Source organism: Cyprinus carpio, chromosome A9 (assembly GCF_018340385.1).
Source record: "Cyprinus carpio isolate SPL01 chromosome A9, ASM1834038v1, whole genome shotgun sequence".
Lineage (NCBI taxonomy): Eukaryota > Metazoa > Chordata > Actinopteri > Cypriniformes > Cyprinidae > Cyprinus > Cyprinus carpio.
The window spans coordinates 23,297,527-23,308,356 of record NC_056580.1 but is presented as its reverse complement, the minus strand read 5'-3'; positions in this window follow the sequence as shown (position 1 = coordinate 23,308,356).

The window sequence follows — 10,830 nt, the reverse complement described above, 5'->3', positions numbered from 1 at the left end:
GTGTCCCTTGACTTTGTGTTCATGAATCCAACTGTTTCTTAAATGTTTAATTTAGATCTCTTCCATCAAGAGACAACCATTTTCACTGATGGCAATAAGAAATTGAAGAAAAAAAATATGTATAAATGTCCACAACCTATTTGTCTGGTGGCAAAGAACAGAGCACATCACTTTTTTGTGTGCGTGTGTGTGTGTTTTTTCTCACAGGCACATCATTTGCAGAATCCTATTAAATGTGGTGGTTCAGGGTTTCTTCCCTAAGGTAAAGATAAGAAAACTGCTCCTTTTTTCATTTAGGCTTTTCTCAAACCTATATAGGCTAAAATGAATTCGGTTTCAAACAGGGCTGTATTTCTGGAAATAATTAAAAGTGTGAAATCAAAAGCTTTTAATTACTTACCACCACAGTGTTCCTGCCAACACCATCCACCGGGTAAATCACATCAGTTACAAGGTGTGATTTACATCAAATGAACAAATTTGCCTAGTGCAAGTTATTACCTTAATTGCTTCCATTGAATTATGGGTAATGTAGTTTAAAACCAACAGACGTTTAAACATAATTGAGGATATTGTGAACACAATGAACTCCTCAGAGAGCCCCTTACAACTGAAAATGTGGAGAAAATTGGGATATTGGAGTTCATAAAAAAAGAATAATGTTCAAATCTTTACTGAGACCTTGCTTTGAGAGCATAGGTCCAAAATATTCCCCTTGGAGAAGTATCTTCAGCATCTCCCCATCTTTTATATTTTTCTTCACAGCTTTAATGGCCTTCATTTTATCTGGATTGAGCCTGTGGGCAGTTTCAGAAAGCTTGGGCTTGTTACTCAAACATTTTCAATTCATAATATCACCTTTTACACAAATAACAGCATTCTACTACCTTTTCTATTGGCCACAGATATAAGAGAGTGTTTGGATTTATACTGCTTTTCACTGAATATTTTGCTGTTGGCAGACAGACACTCACTGACCTCTTTTGATTGTTTTTTGTTTTGTTAGCAGTTCTTCGAACTCTTATTTCCTCAGCTGCCCATTGTACCTAGAGGCACTATTTTTATCTTCCAGCCATTTACCAGAATTGCATAAGCAGCCATTTCTTCTAATAGAAACAAGTGCACTGGTGGGACAGATTCATCTTAATGTATTTTAATTTTTAATGCATCTTCCTTTTGGGAAAACAGTACATAACTTATTGAATGATAATAATAATAATAACCAAACAAACTATTTTTTTTTTCAGATGTACAGCTTGACATGACACAAACACTAAAAGTCTTAGAATCTGAATACAGACTTAGAATTGAAATAAAGCTGCTGCCACTTTCAGTCAATACTTCAAACTGTGTGACCAGAAATCACTCCCTATTTGCAGTCTGCTGCAAAAATTTGATCAGATAAATTTTTTTATAATGCCCGGAGCTAATAAACTTGTTCTCACCATGCAAGAGTATGTGATAGTTGTAAAACAAACTATAGAATAATGTACTAATAAGTGCACATAAAAAAGAGAAGCCTTTTAGCAATACTAATGTTTCCTGGTTGATTTTGTTGAGTCCAGTAGCAGGAAAAGATTTCAGAAATTACAGATGACCTGTCATCGCTCAGTCTAAACGAACAGGATTTAAGTTACAAGGACAGACAGAAGTCTGTCTGCACTTTCAGTTAGATGTTTGTCATTCTGCTTTGGATCTCTTAAAGCTATATGACACATCACGGCACCTAACTGAGATAAACGTAGACTTTAAATTACTAAGATAATACTCCCAATTTGGTCATTCCCTCAAGACAGATAGAGGTTGAATTTAGACTAATGAATATTTCAACACATCACCTGCCTTGATGTGCTCTGGATTGATGATTGAAAGTTAAAAGTGAAAGACTGAAGGCAAGTGAGCTGTGATTTATAGCCCATAGGATCACAAACAAAAAAGCAGAGTCAGTTTCTGAGTTTTGCTGACCAGGGTACGAGAAATGCAAAACACACCACTGTAGAAGTTTTTGGTTCATTCAGATATATACTGTAAGAAAACATGTTATACTACGTGTTGAGCTGGTATGGACACTTAACAGAGTAGGTGTGTGTGGAGGCCTTTAAAGAGAATGTCTCTTTGACCTTTCTTTTTAGCTACTGTAGATGGTTAGATGCATTATTAATGTAATTCTGCTGAAGTGGACAGTTATGAAAAGATATAGAAAAGAAAGATAATAGCATTCACTTATGAGAAAGTGATGCTTCTAGTGTATATCCAGCTACAGTCCTATAAAAACTCAGATAACACAGTCATTGGATGCATCCATTTTAATGTGAAAAGTGCCCTGTTTTGATGGGCTATATCAGTCTACCATTAGTTTCATTGCTCTGCTGCCCATTGGAAAATGTTATTGGACACAGATTCCATTTAGCTCTTAAGACTTAGTGAAGTTCTCAGTTATGTTTTAGATGTTTCTCCTAAAAATACTTGGAAATAAATTGACACAAATGATACAACACTTGCCATACAGTGAGACTACTTGTGGATAACTGAGCTCGGATAATTTGATCTTAGAATTATTTCAGTTCATATAAAAAATTTCTGACCTTTGACTGCAATAGTAAATCCGTTTCAGACACTGGTCAGATCTAAAACTCCATAGAGAAGTTGTTCTCAATCTTTTTGACTTAAAGGGTTAGTTCACCCAAAAATGAAAATTAGGCTGCGGTTTACTCACCCCCGAGGCATCCTAGGTGTATATAATTTCTTCTTCCAGACGAATCCAGTCTAAGTTATAATAAAAATTGTCTTTGATCTTTCAAGCTCTATCATTGCAGTCAGCGGGTGTTGCATTCATTCAGTCCAAAAGAAGTTAAATAAAAAATGCCCTTCCATAAAAAAAGTGTCTCACACGGCTCCAGGGGGTGAACAAAGGCCTGCTATAGCGACTCAATGCATTTTTGTAAGAAAATTCAATCAAAACATTATAATCACTTTAATCTAGCTTGTGCTCAAAGTTTCAAAACTAAACAAAACTAAAAACATCATCATCAAGTCAGTGTTGCGCATGCGCCGGTGAGTCTTGTGAAAACCAACGTTTGTTTACAGGATCAAAAGAAGCAAAGTTTCCTTACTTTAGCAAAGGAAAACCAGCCTCATCTTGGCTTATATCAGAAACCTCTGACATTCTTCTTTACAAATCCTCGTTTTGTACTTCTAATTAGTGACTGTTGTTTTGTTTTGATCTCTCCGCTGCGTTTCCAAGCACAAGCTTCAAGTGATTATTACGTTTTTAATATGGATATCTTCTTACAAAAATGCATCGAGTTGCTTTTTTTATGGAAGGCGCTTTTTATTAGTCTTTTGGACTGAAGTGATGCAACACCTGCTGACTGCAATGATAGAGCTTGAAAGATCAAAGACAATTTTTAATATAACTCCGACTGGATTTTTCTGAAAGTAGAAAGTCATATACACCTAGGATGCCTCGGGGGTGAGTAAAACACAGCCTAACTTTCATTTTTGGGTGAACTAACCCTTTAAAGGCCCCTGACTCTCCAACACAATAATCAAAAACTGTATGTTCCTCGATAAGATTTAAAACAAGTTAAAATGATAATTTTTTAATACATTACAGGGTTATTATCATTAACTAATACTAAAACTGTCAAAACATTTTTGTAAACATTTTTGTTTGAAATTAAGCTGCAATAAATTATACATTTTTCAAAAATTAGAAATGTTGCCTTGGAACAGAAATTTGGCAACTAATTTAAAAAGCTTAAGTTTACTGAAATTTAAGTCGAAGCTCTAGAATTATTAACTGGTTATAAATAAAAACTGAACAAAAGGTAAAACTGAAATGAAAATAAATCATACCTAAATAGCAATATAAAAGAAAAAAAAACCCGAATGAAATTACAATTTTTTTTAACAAAAATTCAAATTAAAAATTCAAATATAAAATTAAACACCAATTTAAAATTAATTACAAATGTAATAGTATATAAATAATATAAAAATAACACTGATTTATTAATAATAATGTATTCATTTAAATACTTTTAAGTCTTCCTGTGGTTGAGAACCAATGCTCTAGCAGAAAGATGTGAATTAATGGGAACTTTTTTTGTTAGGAACAACAATAGAGATACTGTGAAGTAGAATTCTTCACTGGTTACCATTTATTTACATTATTCATAGTTTACCTCATATTTGCAATTTCATAGTACTGAGAGACCCTTACTGCAAAGCTTAAAAATGATGTTACCTGATCAAGATGCCCTTTATTTCTGCTGGGGGTTCAAGGAGACGTATAGTAAGTGCCATTGCACGGTCATTTGCCATGGACAAACTTTACCTAATTGTTTATCAAGGCAGCTCATTTTCTCTTTTAATAAACCTTCACCTGAATGAATTCCCACTTCTCGAGGGTCTTTAATGGATACATTACATGTGTCAAGTGCCAAAAGAGAATTCTGCCTGTGTAACCATTGGACTAATTCAAGCGAATCAGTGCTGTGACACAGCACATCCATCTCCTCTGATGGTTTGGATCCTGATTAAAACATGCTTTTAACCCACTTAGATTTATCACAATTAGCCCATGAGGTCCAGTCAGGGTGTGCTGGTCACTGTCACCTGCAAACCAAGTCCCACAGCACACCTACAATTGTCAGAGCCAAGATGAACTGAGTGTTTCAGAGGTTAATTAAAAAACCTGCTCTGTATAAAAGCTCTTATGATGCATCAACGCTGTGACAATCCAATGTGAAACAATCCTACGAGAAGTTCTTGAACAGCCTCTGTGCTGGATAAGGAGAGGTAGTGAGGTGTGAAAATGGGAAATTATTTTGTCCTGCATTTTGTGTTAAATGGGCAGCCGTGCGTGGAGCTGATAACAATGCAATGCCCGGAAATTTGTGAGTGTCATTTGAGGGCTTCTGAACAAACTGGAGTCTGGCAAATACAATCAGGAGTTCAAAGACCTAAGGTTTAGGCAGCATGTAAGGCACAAATTTAATATAGATTTACAAATAACATTTTAGACCTTGTGATACCTCCAACAGTGATACATTATAATTTGTAAATCTGATCTGCGGATATGGCTCAGCTGCATCCTTTAATGTATGCCTGAGTTTTTTTGTTGTTGTTGTTTTTTACCCATTTGAATAGAGGTTCATATCCCTTACCTTGCTGAAAATTTACTGTGTCTGCACCAAACTTGAGTGACAAAAGACAACAAACTCATTGTAATGATTGATAGTATCTATACTGGAAGCGCTGCGACCACAAATTTAGCATTACATAACTTGCTCACCAATGGATCCTCTGCAGTGAATGGGTGCCGTCAGAATAAAGAGTTCAAACAGTTGATAAAAACATCACAATAATTCACAAGTAATCCACATGACTTAAGTGAAAAGTGAAAAGCTCAGTGTTTGTTAGAAACAAATGCATCATTAATGCATTTTAACCTTAAAGCTTTGCTTCTGGCCACAATACGAATCCATAATAATGCCTCCTTTAGTTAAAAAGTCCATGTTGTCAAAAAAACAAAATCCACTGAGTAATTTGTTTAGAACTGTTTTGGATTTTCACTTGTAAATGGTGCTTGATCTGTGCATATTTTTCTCCTGATTCAGTTGATTTGACTTTTTCACTGGAGAAAGCCATGGATAGAGGACTTGTACTGTATTTTAGATTAAAAAGATTGAAGATTAAAAATGCTTTAATTATGGAATTTTTAATCTTACAAACAAACAAACAGTTTTTGCTTCAAAAGACAATAATTGATAGACTGGAGTCATGTGGATTACTTGTGGATTATTGTGATCATCTGTTTGGACTCTCATTCTGACGGCACCCATTTACTGGATGTATAAAAAAAAAAAAAGTAGGGCAAACTTGATTTTGTTAATTGCGAAATGGGATGTTAATGCTTTAAATTTAAGCACATGATTAAAAAAATAAATAATGATGGGCAAGGTTAAATTATTTATAATAAACACTGTAACATTCCACAAAAATATCAAAATGATCAATTCTAATTTCACAGTGACTTTGAATATGAGCCATAAAAACAGTTATGATTGCTTTTGCAAACCTCACTAATTCATTGTTCTATACTGGAAGTTAATCATCTTATTGTGATCTAAAAGACATAATTAATTAGGACTTTACAAATTCAAAACATTTTATAATATGAAGTGGACTTCCTCTTATCATTTCCAAGATTACATGCCTGCAGTAGATTTTGTCTTATCTTTTAAATACACATTAAATGTCCTTTCCTGATGAATAATTGATGAAAAAAACAACACCTAATTAGTTTCCATGCCCTGTTTTACTCAACATAAAAGCCAACCTTTCAGCATTTCAGAGGGTGCCACCGAAGGGAATAAAGTGTTTTGCTCTGTGATTGACAGCGAAACGTATCCGGCTCCACACATTTATGAACAAAGTGATTGAGGTTTTTAATTAAGTGTAATTAATTTAATCTTAATATTGGCTGTGTAACAAACCCAAAGTTATGTTAAAGCCTTGTTGAGGATTCTTTGTTGAGTTTAACTTAAAGGAAGATCAAAACAGCATTTAAGTGAGATTATCCAACGTATTTTGTCAGCTGTGTCCGTAATGAACTCTTTATTCATGTCAGTTTCTTTTATTGGCTACTACGTTTTATACAAATAGGGCTGTCAGGACGCATGGGAATCACACATTATTGGGTTTAAGTATATTTAGCATGAAGTCAGTTCCCTGGAGGGGCAGTTTTAATTCAGACTATTGCTAGTGGAAATTGAATGTCATATCAAAAGATGTATATATAATGAATTAGTGCACATCTAAGAGAAATATTCTTCAGAAGGAAAAAAGAGGACTTAAAAAATCCCCTTCTGGTTGTTCAGCAGTTCACAATATGGCACGGCTGCAAAGATATGGATGAATAGGTAATCAAACACTGCATAGAAAAAATATACACACACAAAAAAATTATAGCATATTATATATATATATATATATATATATATATATATATATATATATCTATATATATATATATATATATATATATATTATATATATATATACACACTGCCCGTCCAAAAAAAAAAGTCACCACCTGGATTTAACTAAGCAAATAGTTAAGATCCTCCCATTGGAATCTTTTCTAAACCTCTCGTTGGATATGGAGTTGTGCAGTAGATTATACAACAGCAGTCAATTGTCCAAAAAATGTCACCAAAATCCCCCTAGAATGGTCAATTTTATTCCAGAAACTGAAAATTTTATGGAATTTCAGATTAATACATGCACTATTAGTGTAAACGCAACACAGTGAAGTTCTGGAGTGTTTATCCTTTGGACTGCACCTCGTCTCCTCCTCATGTACAGCCAAATGTTCTGAGGGACTTGGGGAGGGCAATCAAGAGGCGTTTTGTTTTGAGTTTATTTCTGGCTAGGAACAACTGAGGACAATGACAGAGGGTGGGGTGACCTCTCCTCCCCCTGGAGTGATATACTAATTTTGAAGCATAGCGGTGATCTAGGGCCGTTCCACTGCCTTCCCTTGGCATTCGAGAAAGGCCGGCGATTAGCCACTCTGCCTGTTTTAATTTAAAGAAAATGACTATGAGTTGTAGAGAACCTTGTGCAACAGAATTACAGAGGACAGCAGGTAAACTTTTGTTCAAAACCTAATGGATTTTAAATAACGCTCCAGGTTGTTTGTGGTTCCCAGGTGAAGCTCATATATACTGCCCATGTCCTGGTTTAGGTACAACCTTGAATCTGTTATATTGGCTGAGTTAAAGGTTTCTGAAGCAGAGAAAGTGTCACAGAGACCTGTAGCCACTTACTACTATTGATTATGTCACCCAGGAATAGCAACACCTCAGCCTTACAATTAATCACTTTAAATGCAAATGTATAATGCTTGTTTGCAGCTATAATAGGTATATATATATATATATATATATATATATATATATATATATATATATATATATAGAGAGAGAGCGTTTATTCTAAATATAAAGTGAAATAACTTCTGATTGCACTCTTTTTTTAAGCAAGATCACATTTACATGAAGCTAATTACAACATTTAGCGACCTCTAGTGGTAAAATTATTGGACAAAGTGCATTGTGATGTGCAAGTCAAAGCATTCCTTTTTTTATTATCTTTTTTATAACTTTTATAAGCTCATTTTCTTTCTAATCATATAAAACAACCATATAAAATGTATGCCATATATTTATGTAAAATACTTCAAATTAATTAATTTAAGAAATTCTCAGTCTTAACAATTATAAAAATCTGTAAAAAATAAATAAATAAATAAATAAAATAAAACATCAAATACAGCAGTAGACATATGACAATAAGTGCTCCACTAAAAATTATAATTTTATTTTTTTACATTATACAGCAACGTTTACCATTACAATATATGTATTTAGATTTATGTTTCAAGTGTATCTATCCATCCATCCATCCATCCATCTATCTTGTTCTATTTATATATTGTGTTTTTAGTATTATACTGTATATTTTGTTTGATAAATGTGCTCTATAAATAAATCTTTAACTTGACTTAACTTGAAAAAAAAAAAAAATTATCCCTGGGTAATTTCCATCATGAAAAACCAATTAACTAATAAACTACCTAATAACAAATAAATAATATTAATAAAAAAGTCATCACAAAAATTCAAGGGAAAACAAACTTTATTCTTTCCTTTTTACAAAACATTTCAAAGTTTTACCTAACCTCAATAGTAATTTGAATCTAATATAGACCTGCAAGCAGCAAATTGTCCAACATAAAATAATTACTCTGTTACATTTTTTCCCAAACAGATCCATTTACAGAAGCACAGACAGGCCTTTTTTTTTTTTTTTTTTTTTTTGCTGCTCTAGTACAACGAAAAAACTGCATGACCAACAAAATGAATGCAATGATTTCAGATGTGCACAGTGTGAATTAATGCGTATTAAAATTATGAGTGCAAATTAACCACATGATTTGCATGAGAAAAACATCATGTGAATATCATGAGGTCGGGCTGAGATGACACATGAAAAAATACAAAAGCCGTTTGTAATGGCGTACTGAGTTTTCCACCAAACAGTTAATCATTTTCGACACGTCACTGCAGTCCTATACTAACATTTATTTTTATTGCATTTGTAAAATAATAGTCATAACAATAGTAATAAAAAATAACAAAAGCCTCCCTTGGTGAAGCATTCTGCTACTGAGAAATGTCAAAGTTACGCATGCTGCTGTCTGAATATTAATATGCATCTGTACAGTGATCTAGAGTACAGCACACTATGGACTAAACATAACATCAAATAAAACATTCCATACATGTATCACAAGACATAGCCTTGTGTAAACATACAATCTAACTTAATGTTTAACAGAGTCTATGACACTGACACAAATATTACATTTCAAAGCAGTGCAAAATATATGGTAATGTAATGACAAGAAACTGAACGCTGAATCTAAACACCAACAGAATGCGCTGAATAATTCCAGATAAATATAAATGAGCTATTTTAAAGGAACAGTATGACATCATTTACGGCCATGTGCATGGATGGCTCAGCATGACCATGTGCATACCTTTACGAGTCCAATATTATAAAAGTTCTGTGCTCATAACAGACATTAAATCATACAATGTCAAATTTTGGTGTAAATGAACTCTTGGGTGCATATCTTTGATTTGGCTGCAGTGAGACTAGATACCAAATAGAAATATAGAAATATATATCTTTATAACTTCAATTTTTTGCAAATGCATGGTTTTGTACCTGATTAAATAAAAAAGAATGCATTTTTTTTAACAGAAGCTTGTTTTCACCATGGAATAAAACATAAAAAAGGTCACTGTGACTTTAATCATGCAATATAAACAAGATATAAACAGTATTCTGATTTTTTTCTCACAATTCTGACTGCTTTTTCTCAGAATTTTGATTGTACATCTCATAATTCTGCCTTTTTGTATCTGAATTCTGAGTTTAAATCACACAATTCTGACTTTTTTAATAACAGAATTCTGAGTTTATCTCTCACAACTGTTTTCTTGAATGGAATAAGAATGAAAGAAATAAAGATAATTGTGACTTTTTATCTCACAATTCAGACTTTTTTTCTCAGAAGAGTTCATAGCTCAAATTCAGATTTTATATCGCACAAGCCTGAGAAATAAAGTCCAAATTATTAAAAATAAACTCAAAACTGTGATGGACAAAAAAATCTAAATTGTGAGATTAAAAAAAACGCAATTACCTTTTTTATTTTTATTTTTTTATCCCTTGGCAGAAACAAGCTTCCATAATTTCCTGTAATAAGACTGTGAAAGAAAATAGTTTCTTCTAGTGCATGATTACATATTCTCATGTAAAAACCATGCAACTGGAAAATGGCAAGAAAGGTAAACTAGATTGAATTATGAATCACGTTGAAGCAGTTACATTCAACTTTCAGCCTCAAAAACACATTTTACACATTTAAATGTGGAGGATGAAATACACATTGATTGCTGACTGAAAATTTCAGAATTGGATAAAAGGGGAACTCAACATGACTTCAGCTTGGTCGCAATCTTCAGGAAAAACAAAACACTGACACTTTTGTTGGGGTGAAAATTGAAGTGTGTAATTTCTGCGCCACTAGCGGCAACAAACAAAATTGCAAAAATAATGACTTCAATCATTCCCTTGTCTGTTTGAATGGAAATCAACGGATGAAATGCCTGAGTACACTGACTAAACAGGCTTTGTTTGGAAACAAATTGAGTGCCTTGCTGCTAATCTTCAACATGCATGGCA